The 23,657-nt window shown below is 42.9% G+C and overlaps 1 protein-coding gene across 1 annotated transcript in view; it reads left to right on the top strand.

Moving 5' to 3' along the window:
- The window catches only part of GALNT17 (polypeptide N-acetylgalactosaminyltransferase 17), a 351,458-nt gene that overhangs the window by 138,852 nt on the left and 188,949 nt on the right, over window positions 1-23,657 (top strand). The gene's annotated exons all lie outside the window — the stretch shown is intronic.

Raw genomic sequence — 23,657 nt, 5'->3', positions numbered from 1 at the left:
GAGAAACAGTTCTGCTATTTGGTATAGTGGGGCAGTTGTTTCTAGTTACAGATATTGGGATAAGGTGGACCATGTTGAAGTACAGAATTGTCTGCTTCCTGATCCAGGTCCCTTAAAAGCAAATTGGTTTCAGTGATAGAGTCACTTTATGTGATCTGCAAAGTCTTGATGACCTGCAGATACTTGAAGAGAGATACAAGAGAAGAGCTGATTGCCCTCCTCATTGGCTTGATATGTGGAATATCTTAATTCCCCCCCCCCCCCCGCAACAAGGTCTACATGCAAAATCATTAGTTTGAAACGCCATTTTGGTTTGGTCTCTGGTTTCTGCTTATATACTGAGTGTTTTCCAAATAATAGATTTGGACCCACGCCAAATCTTCTAGTTAGTGTACAAAGATCAGTGCATCAAGTGTGAACATGCTCAGAGGTGGTATTCAGCCAGTTCGTACCGGTTCAGGCTGTCCCGGCTCTATGCCAGCCTATTTAGGCAAGTTTTCAAGGCCGAGCGCATGTGTGGAAGGCGTGCAAGAACTGGTGGTAAGAATACTGAAAACCCACTGCTGATGGTGATGATAACTGTAATATTGATTATGAGCAGGTAAAAGAATATAAGGTAAATTTCTTCTTCTTCTTCTTCTTCTTCTTCTTCTTCTTCTTCTTCTTCTTCTTCTTCTCTCTCCTCCTCCTCCTCCTCCTCTTCCTCCTCCTCCTCCTCCTCCTCCTCCTCCTCCTCCTCCTCCTCCTCCTCCTCCTCCTCCTCCTCCTCCTCCTCCTCCTCAAGTTTGGGGACACATTAATATCAGTTCACTCTTAGTTAAAATTCTAAAATGTTGGGCCCAGGAACCACCAGCAGACAATCTAGGTCTAGGCATCCAGAGAAGATCTGATGGGAGTTTTCCCTCCTTGTGAGGACATAATTGTATGCACTATGCAACAGATCTTCTGAGCTTCAGCCACTACTCCCCACTTGGAAGACTATCTCTCAGAAATATGGTATGTAGCCACGGTGGTGCAGTGGTTAGATTGCAATGCTGCAGGCTACTTCTGCTGCCTGCCGGCTGCCTGCAATTTGGCAGTTCAAATCTCACCAGATTCAAGGTTGACTCAGCCTTCCATCCTTCCGAGGTGAGTAAAATGAGGACTCAGATTGTTGTTGGGGGCAATATGCTGACTCTGTAAACCGCTTAGAGAGGGCTGTAAAGCACTGTGAAATGGTATATAAGACTAAGTGCTATTGCTATGTACATCCCTACTTACCGTAGAATTCAAAAAGAAATTAAAAGCTGCTGGATTGAATGCACTGGTGATCCTTCGCTATCTTTGGTGTCTTCTTGCAGTCTGCGTTTCACTATTTTTATTTGGTTTTGAAATGGTATATTTATCTTCTTGTTACTTGCCCAGAGTCTCTTGGTATGGTGAATGAAGTCTGTGTTCCCAGGCAAGAGGGGCTGAATTCCAGAGAGCAAAGAGGCAGCCAATCATGGAGAGTTTGGTCTGGAGAAATAGGGTGCTGTAACCTAATTGCTGGGCTCCTTCCCAGCAATTCTCAGAGTACATCTATAGTTATGCTAATAGTTGCTTTGATTTGGCAAGATTCTGTCTAAAGGTGTGGAACAATAAAGGAAACTGCTCAGGAGTAACTCGACGTCTTTCCTGGTTCTTGGGGGATGTTAGCCATAAATGTCAGCATGATCTTTTAGTGTGCCTTGCCCAAATAGGATTTGAATTGGAGGTTGGAAGATGTTGGAAGCAACTTTCTAACAGAGAATCGCTTTGTATACAGTTCAGACATACTGGGTTTAGAATGAGCTCTTTTATTGTTTAGTATCTTCTGACTCATCTGTGATAAAGCTTGCATCATATAATGCATCAGTAACATTATATGTATCATGTAGCATTTCATAACATCCCATAATACTCTTAGTATGATCTTATTAATGCTCATTCTGAGCACGGCGGCATAGTGGTTAGAATGCAGTACTGCAGGCTACTTCTGCTGATTGCCAGTTGCCTGCAATTTGGCAGTTCGAATCTCACGGTGGCGCTGTGGTTAGACTGCAGTAGCACAGGCTACTTTTGCTGACTTCTGACAGCCTGCAATTTGGCAGTTCAAATCTCACCAGGCTCAAGGTTGACTCAGCCTTTCAACCTTCAGAGGTGGGTAAAATGAGGACCCAAATTGTTGGGGGGCAATATGCTGACTCGGTAAACCGCTTAGGGCTGTAAAGCACTGTGAAGCAGTATATAAGTCTATTGCTATTGCTATTCTCATATTCAGTAGGTGTGGCTTTTACATTATAATGAGGCATAATGAGTTTACTAGAATTCAAATCTAGGTACAGTCCTTGTCTTTAGCAGGTTTCAGCCAGTTCTTATCAAACTTTCCATTCCTCATGGAGAACTTGCTTGTTATGTCGAAGAACTAGTAACATTAATCCAAAAAACTCCTAGTTACTGAAAACACTACTCCGCGGTGGTGCAGTGGTTAGAATGCAATATTGCAGGCTACTTCTGCTGACTGCCAGCTGCCTGCAATTTGGCAGATCGAATCTCACCAGGCTCATGGTTGACTAAGCCTTCCACCCTTCCGAGGTGGGTAAAATGAGGACCCAGATTGTTGGGGGCCATAGGCTGACTCGGTAAACCACTTAGAGAGGGCTGTAAAAAGCACTGTGAAGCGGTATATAAATCTAAATGCTATTGCTATTGCTACTCAAAGAGGTCCCCCTCTCCTGCTCTCATCAGGGGCAACCGACAGCTGGCATAGGAGCTGGATATAGTAATAATAATAATAAATAATAATAATAATTTTATTTCTATACCGCCCTTCTCCCGAAGGACTCAGGATGGTATACAGCCTATTTAAAAACAGAATCAACGTCAATTTAAAATAATTTTAAAATATTAAATAAATTTGGCTTAATTTAAAACCCCCCAAATTTAAAACATCCAATTTAAAATTATGTTGCTAACCCAGCCTGGCGGATCAACAGGGTCTTGAGTGCGCAGCGAAATACCCGGAGGTCAGAAATCTTACGAATTTCCGGGGGCAGTTCATTCCACAGGGCTGGGGCTCCCACAGAGAAGGCCCTCCCCCTAGGTGTCGCCAGCCGACATGACTTGGCCGATGGCACCCTGAGGAGACCCTCTCTGTGGGAGCGGACTAGTCGGTGGGAGGCTATCGGTGGCAGAAGACGGTCTCGAAGGTACCCGGGTCCTGTGCCATGGAGCGCTTTAAAGGTGGTGACCAACACCTTGAATTGCACCCGGAAGACCACTGGGAGCCAGTGCAGCTCGCGCAGGAGGGGTGTCACGTGGGCACAACGGGTTGCACCCATAACCACCCGTGCGGCCGCATTCTGGACCAGTTGGAGCCTCTGAGTGCTCTTCAAGCTCTTCAAGGGGAGCCCCATGTAGAAAGCATTACAATAATCCAGCCAGGAGGTGACAAGGGCGTGAGTGACTGTGTGCAGGGCGTCCCGGTCCAGAAAGGGCTGCAACTGGCGAATCAGGCGAACCTGATAAAAGGCCCCCCTGGCCACAGCCGTCATATGCTCTTCTAAAGACAGCCGTGCGTCCAGGAGGACACCCAGATTGCGAGCCCTCTCTGTGGGGGGCAAAGATTAAAAGAATATAAGTATTGCAGATCAGTAAAGTAAGTGAAGAGAGTCACATCTGCTTTGTGGGCTTCCCAATCTAGTGCATTTTTTGGAAAATCCATATGAGTATCTATAGCAATGGGCTCAAAGGCATGACAGTCCCAGAGGTCATTAGTTGCAGAAGGAGCATCAGCAGCTTTTTGGTGTGGTTTATGGTAATGCAAAAGCTTTTCTCAAAGTGAAATGGGGCAAAGGCTCCTTAAGGAAGAGTCTACTGGGTCACAGAGAAGCAAGTTGAGAGGTCCTTGGAGAGCCCCTGCCTCAACAACCTATCCAAGGATGTCAAACAGCTTTACCAGTGGATCTTAGCGTTGCTGATTGATCAAGAGAGGTGCTTTGCTCCAGGCATCTACTGTATATATTTCATCTTAGCATAACAACGTAGGCCTTGAATCACAATTTCTTTTCTTCAAAAGTGGGAAAAAGAAGAACTTTTGTCTAACCTCATAAATGTTTTAAAATGATACCGGCAGCATCTCTTCACATTCAAGCTGAGTCTTGAGTGGCTGTCATTCTGGTCTGTTTTTTTTTTTCAATGTGTAGATCATCTCCCCAAAGGTGAGATTAATGCACAAACACACCTCATTGTTTAGATAGGTGCTGTTGTGAGCAGCCGATCTCATTCTTTTTATTTTGAGCGTTCATGACATGAGTACCATTGGTAATGCATACCGAATGGCATCAATTGTGTATAAGGATTGGGGGAATTTGAAGGTTTGTAAAAAAAAAATAATAATAATTTGTAATTTGTAAAATAGATATGAAAAGCAATGCCCGTTGGAGACTCCAAAGCAATCCTTAGAGAATTGTGTGCGATTAGGAATCACGGTATATGAACAGACTATGGGGGAAAAAATTAAAAGATGCTTGCTCCTGGGGAGGAAAGCTATGGCAAAGCTAGACAGCATACTAAAAAGCAGAGACATCACTGTCCCAACAAAAGTGCGTATAGTCAAGGCTATGGTTTTCCCAGTTGCAATGTATGGCTGTGAAAGTTGGACCATAAGAAAGGCTGAGCGCCAAAGAATTGAGGCCTTTGAACTATGGTGCTGGAGAAGACTCCTGCGAGTCCCTTGGACTGCAAGGCGATGAAACTGGTCCGTCCTAGGGGAGATCAACCCTGACTGCTCTTTAGAAGGCCAGATCCTGAAGATGAAACTCAAATACTTTGGCCACCTAATGAGAAGGAAGGACTCACTGGAGAAGAGCCTAATGTTGGGAAAGATTGAGGGCAAAAGAAGAAAGGGACGACAGAGAACGAGGTGGCTGGATGGAGTCACTGAAACAGTCGACATGAACTTAAATGGACTCCGGGGGATGGTAGAGGACAGGAAGGCCTGGAGGAACATTGTCCATGGGGGGTCCATGTGATGGGTCAGTCACGACTTCGGAACTAACAACAACAACATGGGGAAAGTGAGTCATGAACCGTGGGAGGGAAGGAATATAGTGAAATTTTCCAGGAAAGGGCATAATTGCCTAACTTGAAAAATAATCCATTTCATCACAGGTCCTGCTTATACTGTAGCAAGTGCAGTTCTGCTTTGGAGGCAGATGTTTGAAGCAAATGGGTCTTTGAATCTTGATTGTTCCCTGGGTAGGTAGTGTGGCACACAACTGTGTTGGTGTAATTGGCCTGTTGTTGATATGCAAGGATATATTTATCTGTCTCAAAGTCTCCCTCTCCACTTTATTTTATCCCTTTCGGATATACATCTCACCTCTACACTGTGTGAGGGCCTGTACGTTGATTCCAATCGTGTGGAATTCACAGTCTGCTCTTATGCAGCTGGCAGATATCGAATTGGCAATTTCAATATAGTGGGAAGACATGCATTGCTTTTCTTTCATTGAGAAAGAAATTGGTTAAAATAGGTTTTCAAATAGGAAAGCAAGCAGTTGTGCAGCAATGCAATTTATAACAGGGAAACTGAATTGCATGGGAAAGATAACTTTATAAAGAAAATGAATATGAAGAATATTATAAAATAGTTGCTTGATAGCAAGATGGGTGGTATATAAAGTTAATAAATAAATACTAGAAAGTAGTAAATGAATTAGATCTGGGTTTTCTTCTAAACACATTTTTATTTATTTGTATTCTGCCTTTATTATTTTTACAAATAAATACAATGGAAGCAGTGGTGAAATGTAAAATTTGTTACTACCAGTTCTGTGGGCATGGCTTGGTGAGGGGGGAGTAATATGACTGAGTGGGCGTGGCCAACTTTTTTTTTTTTACTTTTGAAACCATTTTTTCAGCTGAAGAGGTTGTAAAAAATGCTTTTAAAGCCTCTGACGATCCCAGCTGACTTGCCTGATCGGCAGAGGTTTTTTTTCCTTTTAAAAACATTTTTTCTATAACCTCTTTGGTCGAAGAGGTTATAGAAAAAATGCTTTTAAAAGCCTCTGATGATCCCAGCTGAGCCGTGCGATCATCAGAGGCTTTTTTTTACTTTTAAAAGCATTTTTTCAGCCAAAGAGGTTGTAGAAAAAATGCTTTTAAAAATTAAAAAAAGCCTCTGATGATTGCGCGGCTCAGCTGGGCAATGGGGAGGGGGCAGGGATTTTTGCTACCGGTTCTCCGAACCCACCCACCTCCCTTGCTACCGGATTGGGCAATCCGGTCCAAACCAGGAGCATTTCACCCCTGAACGGAAGAGAACATATCCAACACACCTTCCATATTTTCCCCATGTGAAACAATATTCATTTTCTTAATCAAACCCTCTTGCCTTGTTCACATATGCTGCTCAGTCTCTGATATTCACAGTGTGATGTGTCCAAAATGTGAACCAAAGGATTAAAGCTAGACTGACTTACTGATGTACTGATTTTGCACCAACAGGTCAGTGTAGATCCTTGGTGACTAGTGTTGTGGCCCGCCAGCTGCCAGCAGAGCTGGTGGCAGACTCAGATAATGAGGAGGTTGGGGAGGAACTTGGGCCAGTTCTGTAGTGTGGGGATGTTCTGTGTCAGACACAGAGATAGAGGCAGGGCCGTCTGACATTTCCCAGCCACCGGAGAGGCAGCTGCCTTTGGAGGCTGATATGAGTGAGTAGGAAGGACAGCTGGGGCCTGTTCCAGATGCACGTACGTGCAGAGCATTAAGACAGGTGAACAATGGAGGACAAGGAGTCAGCTCGGGAAGCAAAGCACATGTGGATGCTGAATGGCCCCTCCCTGGCTGGGGAATAAATAGAAGGAAAGGGGAGTGTTTGTCGTAGGAGACAACAGTTCGTATTTCTGAAGATTTTGCTCATTGTGTTTTGTATCACAAAAACTGTTTGCCAGAACTTAGTTTGCAGCCTTTCGGCTGGGAGCTCACAGCCATGCAATTATTGCAAGGAACTGATAAGGTCTGTTACTGCAGTTAACTCCTTGAAGGACTCTTGTCTGGACATTTTGGTGGGTGAATGCAATTAAATAGAATAGAATAGAATAGAATAGAATAGAATAGAATAGAATAGAATAGAATAGAATAGAATAGAATAACAGAGTTGGAAGGGACCTTGGAGGTCTTCTAGTCCAACCCCCTGCCCAGGCAGAAATCCCTTCCAATTCTATCATTCTATGTTCTAACTTTCCTAGCATTACTTACCGCTCAAGAAATCTGCGGTTTTACATCATGATTCCAAAATATGGTAATTTGAACCTCTTTCTTCACTTCAGGTTTAGTGTTGATAGCAGATCCCTCCCAAAGCAAAACCTATCCATCATTTCAAGATCTTCATTATGAGTTCTAGTTGCTGTCCCTGTTGTTATAAATTTGGTGTTCCTTATATTTAATTACAGTCACACTTTTCGCTGTGCTCCTTGACTTTCATTATTAGAGTTTGCAGATCATTTGTATTTTCAGCTACCAAGTAGTGTCATCAGCATAACACGGAATATTGATGGTTTTTTTCTCCATTGTTTTAAAAACATGTTCAACTTCTTCCAACCCAGGCTCCCTCAGTGTATATTCAGCACATAGACTAAATAAATATAGATTATCCTTGACTTATGACCATAGTGGGACTTGCCCATTATGGCCATATGTCATCATCATCATCATCTTTGTTTAATGACCCCATAATCATTTGCAGGGTGGAGTCTGGGCAGCTGAATGGAGCTAGCAGTGTGTTTACTGGCCGGATGCCCTTCCTGACGCCAATGCGGAGATTTGTTCAGCAGATATATTCTCATTGTGCCCAGAGAGAGAATTATCTGCCTCTACCTAGGATCGAACTCACAGCCTCCTGATTGTTAGGTGAGAGCTCCACCTCTAGACCATCGCACCGCTCCCCTAGGGCCAGGGTATTTACGAGACCACCTGCTGCTACCGATAACCTCCCACCGGCCAATACGCTCTCACAGAGAGGGCCTCCTCAGGGTGCCGTCGGTCAAGCAATGTCGGCTGGCGGCCCCCAGGGGGAGAGCCTTCTCTATGGGAGCACCTGCCCTCTGGAACAAGCTACCTCCCGGAATACGGTTGATTCCGGATCTCCGCACTTTCCGTAAGGCCCTGAAGACGTTTTTATTTCAGCAAGCCAGCCTGGCCTGAATAGGTTTTAGGGGTTTTTAATTGTATTGCTAGGGGTTTTAAATTGGGGCGGCTGTTTAATTTAATTTATTTTAATTATTTTAACTTTTATATTGCATGTGATTTTAATTCTCGGCTGTTCACCGCCCTGAGTCCCTTCGGGGAGAAGGGCGGGATATAAATTTGAAAAATAAATAAATAAATAAATAAATATGTTGTGTTGGTTGTAAAATCAATGACCAATCCAATTTTACTATCTTTTTTTTTTTTTTTTGTGGTGGTTGTTAAAGAAACACCATGATTTTTAAGTGAACCAATGGCTCATTTTGGGTGTTGTTTTGCTGAAAACTGGAAGAAACTGCTGTTTTTCTGGCAAAACAGTTTTAAAAACACAATCACATGATTGTGGGATGCTATAAACAACTGTAAATGTGGCCTGGTTGCCAAGCACCCAAGGCTCAGTCAACAGAATTCAGGAGGGGTTGCAGTTGGACCATCTGTGCTGCAATCTAACGGATGGCTCTGATTCTTTGTACCTGACGACACATAGGGGGAACATCAAACCAGGCAAGATGGTGGCTGCAACATCATTGAGCCACGGTGGCGCAGTGGTTAGAGTGCAGTACTGCAGGCTATTTCTGCTGACTGCCAGCTGCCTGCAATTTGGAAGATTGAATCCCACCAGGCTCAAGGTTGACTCAGCCTTCCATCCTTCCAAGGTGGGTAAAATGAGGAGCCAGATTGTTGAGGGCAATTGGCTGACTCTATAAACAGCTTAAAGAGGGCTGTAAAAGCACTGTGAAGTGGTATATAAGCAGCACTGGGATTCACTTACCTTCCCTATCAGTTTGCAAATGTGAGAGTGTGTGTGCTCTCTCTCGCTTCGCTCGCATGCAGTAGGTGCGCATTACATCCGGGTGGGTGGGTAAAACCGCCCACAGATGCCGCTACCAGTTTCCCTGATCCGGAGAGAACCAGCTGAATCCCACCACTGTATATAAGTCTAAGTGCTATTGCTATCATAATTTTTTATGATGTATATTGTCAGGTTACGATGTCGTCTCAAATAAATTGCATTTCCAAGCAAATAGTCTTTGATGAAATCTTTCATTTATTGAGCACAACAATCTGTCCCCAAGTCCATCGTAGCCAACACTGACTTCCTGACCCCAAACCTTCCCTTTCCGTTCCCCAATTCTCTGAGTCTCATTGGCCATCTTCCAAATCACTCTCCCCATATCTACTACTTCAGCCCCCAGGAATGTCCCCCCCTCCCATTCCATCTCCTAGGGGATATTATCTTCAGGGAAAATAAATAGGTGAAAAGTCAAGCGTCCTCTTGCCAGCTGCCCCCTCTTCTCCTCCTTATGTCAGCACTGGAGCGAATGTAGTTTGGAGTGCTGACATATATACACATCAAAAGGGTGGGATTTGGATAGGGTTTGGATGTTGTGCAGTCATCTCGCCTTTCTTTTGGGTCCTCTTTGCAAATACCACTGGTTCTCAAACCATGCTGAATCCAGTTTAACCTACTCTAGCATGATATGGGAACATATTTAAGGAGCTTTCCCCTTCTACCATTTGCGTCTTTCCCACCTCTGCCTATTGTCAATGTTGTTTCTGTAGCCTCAACTTGAATAACACTTTTAATCAAAATCTGCCTTTCCAGCTTTGAAGCTTCATCTGACAGCAATGTTCAAGTTGGAGGCATTCCATGCGGGGGGGGGGGGGGGAAGGGAAGGGGGGAGGGATTTAAAAAGTCAACCTGGTGGTTGCAATTCCATGATTAAACCGCCCTTTCCTCTTTTTTTTTTTTTTAACATCTTGCATTTTGCACATGCAATATTCATTAACGTTTTGCACATACAATATTCATTAAAGAAAAGACAGGATTTAGTGCAGTGGCAGTCATAATTTTGACTGTCTTTGACCCCCTTCTCTTACAGGAGCCTCCGGAGGGAGCAAAAGTCTCTAACACGCTTAATGGTTTATTTTCTTTCCAATCTATTTCGTTGGCTCCCTTTTGCTGCCCACCTTTCAGAATGCCAGCTTTTGCTATTTGGCAAACAGCAATTCTGATTTTGATTGTGGGTTTTATGGAAGCGGAAGACAACAGCAATGACAACAATTAACTCAAGTGCTTTAGCTTCTGATTAAAATGGAGACAAGTCAAAGGAATTTAGTCTAATGGGGTTCCGGATCGCTGAATTAGCAGGGGATCCAGAATTCTAAAGTATGTATTATTTTCGGTAAAACTCCAAAGAACAGATTAATGGGCTCAGTAGCCAATTCACAAACAGACAGATTCAAGGCTTTTAAATGTGTATTTTTTTTATTTGCATCCTGCCTTTATTATTTTTACAAATAACTCAAGGCTGTGAGCTAGAGGTGGATTTCAGCAGGTTCTGACCAGTTCTGGAGAACCGGTAACAGAAATTTTGAGTAGTTCAGAGAACTGGTAGTAAAAATTCTGACTGGCCCCGCCCCCATCTAGTCTCTGCCTCCCAAGTCCCAGCTGAGCGGGAGGAAATGGGGATTTTGCAGTAACCTTCCCCTAGATTGGGGAGGAAATGGGGATTTTACATTATCCTTCCCCTGCCATGCCCACCAAGCCACGCCCACCAAGCCACGCCCACCAAGCCACACCCACAGAACCAGTAGTAAAATAATTTGAAACCCACCACTGCTGTGAGCATACCCAACCCACCTTCCTCCTCCTATTTTTCCCACGACAACAACCCTGTGAGGTGGGTTGGGTTGGGTTGAGAGAGAGTGACTGGCCCAAAGTTACCCAGGTGGCTTCCATAGGTAAGGCAGGACTTGAACTCACCATCTACCAGATCTACCGAGAAGGCTGCATCCAATTCTGACTACCCATATTTAGGAAAAATATTGTTAATAAAAACAGAGCAGCCATGCTAGAGTCTGTAAGAATAAGGATGTGAGAAATGGTTAGAGCAATTGAGTAATGCTTAGTCTAGAACAGGGGTATCCAACCTTGGCAAATTGAGTCCAGAGATATTTCACAAGAAGAGTCCTCCACTCCTCTGCTCGCAGCAGAATACCTTATGCCACCAGGCTTGAAATTTTGGGCTTAGACAACTTACGCCACCTTCAGTCTGACCTAAGCGTAGTACACAAAATTATCTGCTACAATGTCCTACCTGTCAATGACTACTTCAGCTTCAACTGCAATAATACACGAGCGCACAATAGATACAAATTTAAGGTAAACTGCTCCAAACTCGATTGCAGAAAATACGACTTCAGCAACAGAGTGGTCAATGCCTGGAATGCTCTACCTGACTCTGTGGTTTCTTCCCCAAACCCCCAAAACTTTAACTTTAGACTATCTACTGTTGACCTCATCCCATTCCTAAGAGATCTGTAAGGGGCGTGCATAAGCGCACCAACGTGCCTATCATCCTTGTCCTACTGTCCCCATATTGCTGAGCACATTGTAAGCCGCCCTGAGTCTTCGGAGAAGGGCGGCATATAAATCAAATAAAAATAAATAAATAAATAAATAAATTTCTTCATATCCATTTCCTGTATTCATAATCATGTTTATACTTATATCTGTTATCTTATACATGCTTGACAAAATAAATAAATAAAATAAAATAAAATAAAACTTTAAGACCTGTGGACATCAACTCCCAGAATTCTTCAGGCAATCAACATGGGTAGGGAATTCTGGGAGTTGAAGTCCACAAGGCTTAAAGTTGCCAAGGTTGGACACTATTACTCTAGAGAACAGAAGACTGAAGGAAGACATGATATCTGTGAAATAGCTTGTCTCCAACTGTTCTTGTCCAGCAAGTCTCCTCCATTAAACATTGCCATTCTGTGGGACCTAGAAATCTAATCTCTATTGTGGCCCCCACCCTCTGGAAGAATATCCCCCCAGAGATAAGGATGGTGCCCTTTTCCTAGGGTTCTGGAAAAATGGCTTTGGTCCCAGGTCTGAGGTTAATATTTATTAATAATTTTTCAATGGCCCCTGGTGGATATTTTTGGTTGTTATGCTGCTATTTTTTTAGATTATTTTACTCTGGGCTATCTATTTGATATGAGAGACATGATGGCTCAGTGACTAAGATGCTGAGCTTATCGATCAAAAGGTCGGCAGTTCAGTGGTTCGAATCCCTAGTGCCGCGTAATGGGGTGAGCTCCTGTTACTTGTCCCACCTTCTGCCAACCTAGCAGTAGAAAGGACGTAAAAAATGCAAGTAGAAAAATAGGGACCACCTTTGGTGGGAAGGTAACAGCGTTCCGAGCACCTTTGGTGCTTAGTTATGCCGGCCACATGACCACGGAGACGTCTTTGGACAGCACTGGCTCTTCGGCTTTGACACGGAGATGAGCACCACCCCCTAGAGTCAGGAATGGCTAGCACATATGCGTGAGGAGAACCTTTACCTTTATCTATTTGATTTAATGTTTTTAGCTGTTTTTATGTTTTCTATGCCATCCAGCATCCACTGGAGTTGGACAGGAAATAGTAGTACTTAAGTAGACTTAAGACTGGTCACTTAATGACTGTTTGAAGTTACAGTGGAACCCTCACTCCCAAAGGTACTTATGAACTGGTTCTAAAGTTCCAAAGGCTGCCCTTCCTGTGGTCATGTGACTGCATTTTGGACACTTGACAACCTACCTGCTTATATGACTGTTTGCAGCATCCTGAAGTCACATGACCAACATTTACAACCTTTTTCCTAAAACCCACACTTATTCCCAATTGTTGGCCAAAACGCCCCATAGAGAACAATAGATTCATTAATGACCATGGTTTTCATTTAATGATGACAGATGGCAGATCTAAAAAAACATGGTAATTCATTTAACAACTGCCACACACACAAAAAAAACATATTATCATGTCAGTTGTCAACTCACAAAGCATTTCTAGTCTGCTCTCGAGTTGTCATGGGCAGAAAGTGGGGAGATCTGTCGGAGCAGTTCAGCAGCCACGTTCACAAGCACATTCCATGCATACCTTCCTTCAAGGGTGGATCTCAGATTATCAGAGCCAGTTTGTGAGCCTGGTTTCTATAGCCCGCAAAAGCGCCTTGTTGGAGAATGTGATTTATGACACAGCCTGAGAGGAGGGGGAAACCAGGGTCATAGGTGAACCATAAATTAGGTGCGGCAGAGTTGACTATACTTGGGAAGCTGCTGTTATGTTACTCCTAATAAATAACTGGATTTCTTTTGAAACTTGGCTCGAGGCTCATGAGTTAATTAGGGCATTCATCGGAGCCCTGACATCAGTCCTGTGATGACCTGTTTTATGACCATAATGACTTATGACTATGTTGGACAGGCTCCATTATGGTCATACATTTTATGACCATTATGACTTATGACTATATTGTATAGGCTCCATTATGGTCATAAGTCAAGGACTATCTCTACTCTACTCCTACTACTATGTAGCAGCTGTTTTCAAATATCTGAAGGGTATCTATATATAAAGTCAAGAAATGTCATCCAGATTTGGTTCCTGTAAAGAGAATCAAAGATTGGTCAAACTGAGTTCTCGGTCCAGCCATTTTCTTGGCTGGTCACGCCCCCACCTACTTTGAGGGATGTAGACTGTGTGGAACAGTCAGAGGCCAAGTACAAGCCTTGCCTAAAAAAGTTGTGTTCTTCTGGACCCTCTGCTTTACTACACGTAGGGAAATAAATTAATAATGCCCAGCATAAACAGTGAAATACCCTCCGCTTTATGTGTGCTTGATCAAAGATTTCTATGAACAGGTATTTTCAGAGACGAACGTATTTGCTCAGTCAGAAGGTTGTTTGCCTTGTGCTTCATAAATTAGGCATAAACTGACTTCCTATTGATAAATCCCTTTGAAGGACTGCAGATGAAAAAAAAAAAGGAAGCAAAGCACAAAGGGAAAAAAAATACGCATCTAAATCAAAGCTTGTTGTTCTTTCAAAAGTTTGGGGGAGCAGAAGGGAGGAATGGAATTCATGCAGCTTGCAAGATCTCCTCTGTCTTTGTCTCTCTGCTGCTGGTAATACCTTCTCTGAAGCACCACGTAATCACATGCAGCTCAATTAATTTTCTGCTTGATCGTAGGGTTTGTTTCAAAGGGATCTAATCAAGCATTCTCCAACTAATCCGCTCTAATCAGGGCAATAACTTATACTCTCAGGATGAATTGGAAGATTGAAAGAGGTCATTTTCTACTGAGTGATAGAAACCAAAAGCTTTGCTCTGTGCGAGGGTGAAGGTTCATTCTTTGAGTTTGTGGGTTGGTTTCCAAATGTTTTGTTACCAGGTTGGGTGACATCTTTAGTGGAGTTCAGGGGATGTCAGTTTTAGGGGACACAGTGGCTCAGTGGCTCAGTGGCTAAGAAGCTGAGCTTGTCGATTGAAAGGTTGGCAGTTCAGTGGTTCAAATACCTTTACCTTTAAGGGATGTCAGTGTCGGTGTTCTTTCATTTATAAGGGCTTTGTGTGGTCAGTAGGTCTTATGATGGATCACGTGTGGGTGTGTCAAGTGAGGGTCTTGTAATGGGTCTTATGATGGGTCAGGTGTGAGTCTTCCATGAGAGTCTTGTGATGGATCTTGTGATAGGGAGGTTACATCAGGTGAGTGTTAGGGAATGGCTATTGCCTAACTGGTTGGGTTGGCAATATATATATAAACCACCAATGCATGTTTGCAGTCAAAATGTAATGTATAGCTTTAAGACTGTAATGCTGTATTGCATCATACTGATTGGCTAGCTCTGTAGCCAATGTATTTAAGAGGAAGCTTGAATCATGGCTTATTTTTTCTTATTACATTATTATTGTTACCTCTGCTCCTTTCTGCCTGTTCTCTCTGCATGATCACTGATTGATCATTGCTACTTGTTGTTTTCTACTGTTTTACTGGTTCTTTACTGCTGTACTTGTTCCTGTTTGCAACTCCAAAAAGAACTGTTTTATTGCATATGACTACAATAACTGGTAAGAAGACTTTGTTCTTGGAATATCCCTGGATTGACAATTTAACTATCTTTATCTGTGTATGACCTGGATTGTTTATTGGACTTTGCTTTACTTTTTCCTAAAAGTAAATCACAACTCAGTGTGTCTGTGTATTGACAGTGCTTAGTCACAATCACTCTCAGCCATTCCTCATGTGCACAACCTTGCTACTCAAGGGTTACTCTATGCATATTCCTTAACAGTGAGGGTCATTGGGAGGTGAAGTGATGGTTGGGGAGGGGGTGTTTGCGTGGGTTGGTTGAGGGTCGGTGTTGTCTCTGGTTGGCTGTGTGGTTGATTTGGATTCTGAGGGTTTCGTAGGCTGGTTGTAGGTCAGTGTGTCTGTTGATGGAATTGCTTGTGGAGTGCCAGGCTTCAATGAACTCAAGAGTATGATGGGTGGTAGCGTAGCCAATGATTTTTGTGTTGCTCCAATCAAACAGGTGCTGTTTGGTGTCGGTGTGGGTAGAGATTAAGGATTTGGGATTGTGGCATTACCTATCCTGTTAACATTCAGAAACCAACCCACAAGTTCGGAGAACAAGCCTTCACCCTCATCCTATACCCGACCTACAGATATTCACCACTATTTCTTGTTCTGTGTGTTTTGTGTATTGCCGAGTTTGGGCATTTTCTCATGCTAAGGCATGCTTCTATGGGAGACAGTGTTGTGAAGTATTTCCAGTGTTGGAAAATATTTCTCTAGAAAAGTGCTCTACAGCTGTCCCAAAGATACTTTTTCAGGAGGCAACTGGACTTTCTTGTTGATGTTGTTTTTGAAGATGCTTCACTTCTCATCCAAGAAGCTTCTTCAGCTCTGACAGGATGGTGGGGAATGGATTACTCCTTCCATTGAATGCTCTACAGCTGTGTTCCCCCTTTTTTTCTCCCCCCTCCCTTTTCTTTTTTTCTCCATTTTCCTCCAGAAAGTTTTTCCAATTGCTGAAGGCCAGTGATTTGCTAACATAATGGCTGAAATCCCCAGTTTCAGAAAATCTGTGGAGGGGCACTTTGCTTCACTTGAGCTTTGACTGAAAACATTCCTTCAAATTGAAGCAGTAAAGTGAAGTAAAGCCACATCTTGCTTTGATTCATTGGAGAGTAGTAGCTGCTTCATTTGGCTCCCCACTGCAACAGAGCCTCGGCACATGTGTAGATGATGTTCCTGTTATTGAAGCAAAGAGGTTGATTGAGATAGGTCACAAGTTTGACATATGTACTGATAGAAGAGAATATGTGTAGCTCAGGATTGAACTGTGAGGTCCATGCTGCTGTTTCAGCTTGGTTGTTTTCTTGCAGATGTTTCATTACCAACTAGGTAACATCATCAGATGTAAGTATAGATCTACGGATAGATCATATGTTAGAGGGCTCATTAAAAGATTTTTAAAATTGGGAGGCCGATTGATTTCTTTTAATTATCTTAACTTTTGTATTGTGTGTATTTTAATTTTGGCTGTTCACCGCCCTGAGTTCCTTTTGGGAGAAGGGCGGTCTACAAATTAAATTAATAAAATAAAAAAATAATAATTATTATTTTGCAACTTACATAGAGAGGTTTTGTTACTGAGTGAATGATGAGCTGAAATAAGTTTATTTATTTATTTATTTATTTATTTATTTATTTATTTATTTATTTATTTATTTATTTTATTTCTATACCGCCCTTCTCCCGAAGGACTCAGGGCGGTGTACAGCCTAATTAAAAACACAAGGACAGACAAAATTTTAAAATAATTAAAATTATTAAATAATAGGCCCAATTTATAAAACCCCAAATTTAAAATCCCATTTAAAACCAATTAAAATCTTTACATTGATAGCTCAGCCTGGCAGAACAACATGGTTTTGAGGGCACAGCGAAACACACGGAGATCAGAGATTTTACGAATTTCTGGGGGCAGATCATTCCAAAGGGCAGGGGCTCCCACAGAGAAGGCCCTCCCCCTGGGTGTCACCAGCCGACATAATTTGGCCGATGGCACCCTGAGGAGACCCTCTCTGTGGGAGCGAACTGGCCAGTGGGAGGCTACTGGTGGCAGAAGACGGTCTCGAAGGTATCCAGGTCCAATGCCATGGAGCGCTTTAAAGGTGGTAACCAACACCTTGAATCGCACCCAGAAGACCACTGGGAGCCAGTGCAGCTCGCGCAGGAGGGGTGTCACGTGGGCACAACGAGTTGTCTGATAGGAGCCATCTGGAGTCTATTAACAGTTCCCACTTGGGATCAATTGGGTTTTTTTTAATGGGACCTGTCCAGGGTCCTGAAACATCCCTCTTGGATCACTCTTGCTATACAATATCTTAATATTTTACACTGGGTTTTTCTAACACAATTTCCCTCTTTTATGTGTTTGCATCAGAGGTATCTATAGCAGACTTCCTTCAGGTCTTCAGAAGTGTAGAACATATCTTGTGTGCGGAAGGTCTGAGGTCTTAAATTTTTGGCATTTCCAGGATTTCCAGGTGTTTTTTAACAACTGGTTCTCTGCCCTAATGACTGGCTGGGTAGGCATGGCTGGGGGTGGTGGTCATGTGACTGGTGGAAGTGAGTGGCATTGAGTTGGCCATGCCCACCCAGGTTTTGTGGCTCCCGGTGTTTTCTTTTCTGTGGGAAATGGTTCCAAATGGCTCTTTGAGTGCTTAAGGTTGCAGACCCCTGATTTAAGGGAAGGCAACCTATATTCTCAGGGCTCCATGCAAACTGCAAGTTCTGTTTCTGAGGCTTTTTGACCCCCTGTTTAACCACAACTGTCATCAACCATTTCCAATTCCACTATTTTAAAGTGAAAACTACAGAAAAACTGTATAACTTAAAATTGATTGCTCACTCCTAGTTTATGCTGCTAACCTATATTTGTATGACAGTTCCAGATCAGGTCTCTGATGGGCAGTTCCAGGTAGATTTTTTTTTCCTGCTTATAATCTTTTGCTTTTCTACCCAGAGGACAAAACAAGATTCTAGTCTTCATGTTCTAAATAAGAAGTTAGTTAAAGAGAAATACCAGAATTAAATGGGTCACATAGCTCTAAACTACTGACCTTGACAGGAATCTTGATGTTGTCAGTTCTGACTCAAAAGTTTAAATTGGGCCTTTCCCAATGTTACATGAGATGTAGAAATTGAACTATTATATATTTGAGAGGCTGCCACAAAGAAGAGGGGGGGGGTCAACTTATTCTCCGAAGCAATTGAAAGCAGGACAAAAAGCAATGGATGGAAACTAACCAAGGAGAGAAGCAATCTAGAACTAAGGAGAGATTTCTTGAGGAGTTAGAACAATTAACCAGTGGAATGGCTTGTTTTCAGAAGTTGTGAATGCTCCATCACTGGAGCCCCAACTGTGCTTTTTCAAGAGGCAACTGGACTTTCTGTTTTTTTCTTTGAAGATGTTTCATTTCTCATTAAGAAGGTTCTTGGATGAGAAGCGAAACGTCTTCAAAGAAAAACCAGAAAGTTCAGTTGCCTCTTGAAAAAGAACTTTTGGGACAACCATGACCTGGATGACTGAGAATCTCCATAGACATCCATCACTGTCTGTTAAGAAGAAATTGGACAGCCATTTGTCTGAAATGCTATAGGGTCTCCTGCTTGAGCCAGGGTGTCAGCCAGGGTGTCAGAGTGGGGTGCGAATGGAGATTTTGCAGTATCCTTCCCCTGCCATGCCCACCAAGCCACGCCCACCAAGCCACACCACACCACACCCACCAAGGCACATCCACAGAACCGGTAGTAAAAAAAATTGGATTTCACCACTGCATATTAACGCCAGAAGCTTCCACGCTGCTACCTTCTTGCGCTTGGGAAAGTAGGAAGGGGGGATTTAATAGAAAGATTGTAGTTAGACATAATAGCATTCTTTTTTGCGGTCAAGGTCATGGTGTTCCTGCATCTGGAGGAGGACTGTTTGCAGTAGTGGCTCAAGTTGGGACGGAGGGTGATTGGGCCATGTGATGGACTGATAGGTGCAGGGGATGGATTTGGGGTTTTGATTTATTGAGGGAAAACCCAGAACTCTCAGATTGGGGTTTTCCCAGATGTGCCAGTATATCTACTCTAATAAATGGAAGATTTGAGATGATGCCTCTCTCGGAGTTTTTGATTGGAGTTGGGTTGTTCAGGAATGCTGACAAAGGGATTGGATTAGTAGAATCGCTTCCAACTCGGTTACTCTGTTAACTTTAGCTCTGAAGGTATATGTTCTACCAGTAAGCTAGAATATAGAATAGCATCCAATTGTGGACCGGACATTCTGAATTAAAAAAGAAAATGTTATGGTTGTGCAATGACCCCCACTTCAAGCCTTTCTCGATGTCCCAATACGTTGATCTTCTGAAGAAAAAGATTGCAGAGAAAGCTCCACATGGGCAGAATTAGCAGTCCAAATGCGAAGCAAGCTCATCAGCAAGCATGACACTGAAAATTTTATTACGATGAGGTTGGCATTATAAAAAGGGGGATATCCTTGCAATGATTGTATGGTAGCTATCTCTGTGGACGAATGAATAATTAATATTATAGGCAGTGGTGGGTTTCAAAAAATTTTGCTACTGGTTTGATGGTCATGGCTAGGTGGGGGGCATGTGGCCAACTTGACGTCACTCACACCCACGCTGTTCTACCCCAGCTATGGATCCCAAAGAACGCAGCACACACAAAGTCCGTTCAAACCTTGGTTTACTAAATAAATCAGTCTTTTACAACAACGGCTGTTAATTAACTGCATTAACAGCCTCCAAGAATTCAAAGAATAATAACTGAAAGCTTACTGTGGTTGGCAGAATGCCCAGAAGCAATTTGCAGGAAGCTGATAAGATAAGCAAGACAAGACAGGAAGGTATGTGAACGAAGTTGTTCCCTGCAAATTGCTTCAGTCGGCATTCCTCCTTAAATAGGCTAAGGGAGTGGCCAATTAGCCCCAAGCCTTACTCTTGAGGAGACCTCCTCCTAAGGAGCCACTCCTGCCTTTTGGCAGCTCTGCATGCCCGTGCATCAAGAAGAGGCTCCTCCTCTTTGTCCTCTTCACTTAAGGGAACTTCTGGAGGTTCTGAAGGCCCTGGCTGAATCCCCGCCTCTGGCACCACATCTTCTCCAGCCCCCTCATTGTCTGACTCGAGTGCCAGCTGCACAGGCTGTTGGCGCAGCACCACACCAGCTTCCTTGCTGTCGGAATCAGCTACTAGCTGCACAGGCCGTGTACGGGCCACAACACCCACCCACTCAGTCACATGTCCCCCCCCCACCTAGCCACAGCCACAGGAAAAGGTAGGAAAATTTTTGTAATTTCCACCTATCTAACCCTGCCCTCCCTTTGAGAACCGTTTTGCGGCAGCGACTGGCCGAGGGCCATGCGATCACCATATGCGATCTTCTGACAAGCAAAATCCATGGGGAAGCCAGATTCACTTAACAACCATGTTATCAACTTAACAACTGCAGTGATTCACTTAACACTTGTGGCAATAGAAGTCGTGAAATGAGGCAAAACTAAATGTTGCATTTAGCAACAGAAATGTCGGTGTCAAGGTTCCGACTGATGAACCCAAGCAAGCAAGCAAGCACTGTTGAGACGTTCTGCTCTCTGAATTATTCTTCTTCTTGTGCCATATCCGTCATCGGATGCTGGCGATCATGTTGGTCCTATTTTTAGCAACAGCCACACAAAAAAGTGCTGTTGAGTTTTGTCCAAACCCGTCCCTTAGGTTTTGAAGCCATGATGTTCTTCTTCTGCCTGGACCTCGTTTGCCTTCAATCTTTCTTTGGAGGATTAAGTGACTTAGGCTGTATTTTTCCAGGTGTCGTATCACATGTCCAAAATATTTTAACTTTCGCTTTTTTATATTTCCCTTGGCTTTCCCAGGTGGCTTATCACCTCTGAATGCAAAACTTTATTGAGTACATCATATTGGCACAGATTGAAAGCAAAACCAACTCTAACTAATTCCCGCGGTTTTCATATAATTAAAGAATAGACTCTCCCTCCTCCTATTAGCGCAGGTCACATTGTCCAATTAGATGGCCAGGTATTGTTATGGAAACTGTCTAAGTCTTTAGATGTTAGATGACCTTGGTTTCCACAGGACGGTTTCTTGCTGCCATCTGGAACTGGCATTCTTGGAGTGGCTCTTCCTCCCCCCCTCTATTGTTGTGGCAAGCTGAAAAGCGGCAGCGGCTGCGACAGCAAAATCACTCTTTTGAAGTTGACAGTCTCAACTTCAATTGTGGTTGTAAATTGAGGATTACCCGTATTAATAAAAAGGGAACATCCCTCAGTGCTTCCTCTCTTTTCTAAGCCACTTGCGGGAAGGAAGTTAGGGAGTTAAGACAGTAAAACACCTCTCTCTTCAAATGGCAAGTACTTAAGAATTCTCAGCTCAGGCATTTGTGCCCTTCATCCCCCTCAATGTTACTACCAGAGAGCACTGCAAGAGGGAGGCATTAAAGAAATTTATTAACTTACTAAAGCAGAGCTGTCTCTGCCGCTGCCATTGGGGGTGAAACAGCCTGGCTCATTTTAGTGGAAGTGGAGGGGAGGGAAGCCTCAGCACATAACTGCTCTAGTGTCTTTCCATCAGCTTAAACCTGTCAGCCCTGGAGGCTATCTTTTTCTTTGGATCATCAGGGCTGCCACACTTAGTGCTGTGGGAAAGTGGGAGGAGGTTTGCGTGGAGTTGGTAGAGTTATTTAGTCATAACAACATTCTTTCTCTGAGAGTCAAGGACGTTCAGCCTGCACCTGGAGAGGTGTGACTGGGACGCATCTCCAGTTGGGACTGTGGATTGATTGGGCCATGTGATGGAGATGTGGGTTCAGGAGAAGGGATTTTGACTTTCTTTTGGATGGGGAAAACCTGGGAACTTTCAGATTCGGGTTTTCCCAGATGTGCCAATACGACATCTCTGATAAAATGGATCTAAATAATTATGATAGAAGTAATATTGATGATTATAGTATTTGAATAAGATGAAGCATATTTTGTAACCCTGAAAGTGTAAAGAAATTGTATTGATACTGGGACTGTAAAAATTGAATTATAAAAAAGGAATTATTTGAAGGGGAAAGTTGGAATGAATTTGAAATAGAAGTTAAGTTTACTTAAAAAGGGAGGTTATAAAAGTAAATGGGAGGAATTGTATTGTTTTGGGTAAAATGGTAAAATGATTAATGACAAAGATGATGTAAAACAAATATAAAGGAATATATACTTAAAAGGGTCAAATAACGGATAAAGTAGTAAGATAGGATAAAATTTGGTCCATCTTTGGGAAAAATTGACGCTAAAGAAATAATTGTGAAAAATTAAATGTTTGAATGACTGTGCTTAAAGTAAAGGGTTTCAATAGATTAAAAAATTGTGATAGGTGAAGATAAAGAGGCGTGGTCGGATGGTAATATTGATTATATATTTCATAAAAAAATAGATAAAAGGGGGAAAGTAGAATATTGGCAGAAATTGGAGTATATATAGTAAATATGGAGAAAATGAGCTGTATGAATTTTGACTCGGTCAATACTCTATTCAGAAATTATGTATTTTATGTTTGTGTGTCTGAAAAAAAATTAAAAATGTTTTTTTTTTAAGGATCTTTGAGGAATTGCCTGCCTTGAGGTCTTACTTGGTTGTGGGGGCGGTTACTTGGAACCCTGACAAAACCATTTTGAAAAGAGACCCAGTTCAGGCCTGCCCTGCACCTATCTCTGGGGCCAGAATAACAGAGTTTGAAGGGACCTTGGAGATCTTCTAGTCCAACCCCCTGCTCAGGCAGGAAGCTGGTTCTGAGTCAGGGGTGAAATGCTCCCAGTTCGGACCGGATCACCCAATCCGGTAGCGATGGAAGCAGATGGTTCGGAGACCCGGTAGCAAAAATCCCTGCCCCCCCCCATTGCCCAGCTGAGCCGCGCAATCATCAGAGGCTTTTTTTTATTTTTAAAAACATTTTTTCTATAACCTCTTTGGCCGAAAAAATGCTTTTAAAAGTAAAAAAAAAAAAGCCTCTGATGATCATGCGGCTCAGCTGGCGTCATCAGAGGCTTTAAAAAAAGAAAGAAAGCCTCTGCCGATCAGGCAAGTCAGCTGGGATTGTCAGAGGCTTTAAAAGCATTTTTTACAACCTCTTCAGCCGAAGAGGTTGTAGAAAAAATGGTTTTAAAAGTTAAAAAAAAAAGTTGACCACACCCACTCAGTCATATTAACCCCTCCCACCAAGCCACGCCCACCAAACCGGTAGTATCAAATTTTACATTTTACCACTGTTCTGAGTGATTTATTTTCAGATTGAAGACTACTGGGAGATCCTAGAATTTGGATGGGAGTTCACCTGAAATCTGGATTGAAAACTAAGAATAGATATAGATACAAATATATACACACACAAAACCACACACACACAAATGGAAGAAGAAAATGACAAACCACATTGTTGTCAAAGATTATATAGACACGTCTATGATTTCAGGGTTCCAACTGGGCTCAAA

The sequence above is a fragment of the Pituophis catenifer genome, unplaced genomic scaffold (assembly GCF_029215685.1).
Source record: "Pituophis catenifer annectens isolate HBS135680 unplaced genomic scaffold, rPitCat1.0.hap2 SCAF_1, whole genome shotgun sequence".
Classification (NCBI taxonomy): Eukaryota; Metazoa; Chordata; class Lepidosauria; order Squamata; family Colubridae; genus Pituophis; species Pituophis catenifer.
Note: the sequence above shows the minus strand (reverse complement) of the source record. Positions and strands in the feature narration are given on the sequence as shown.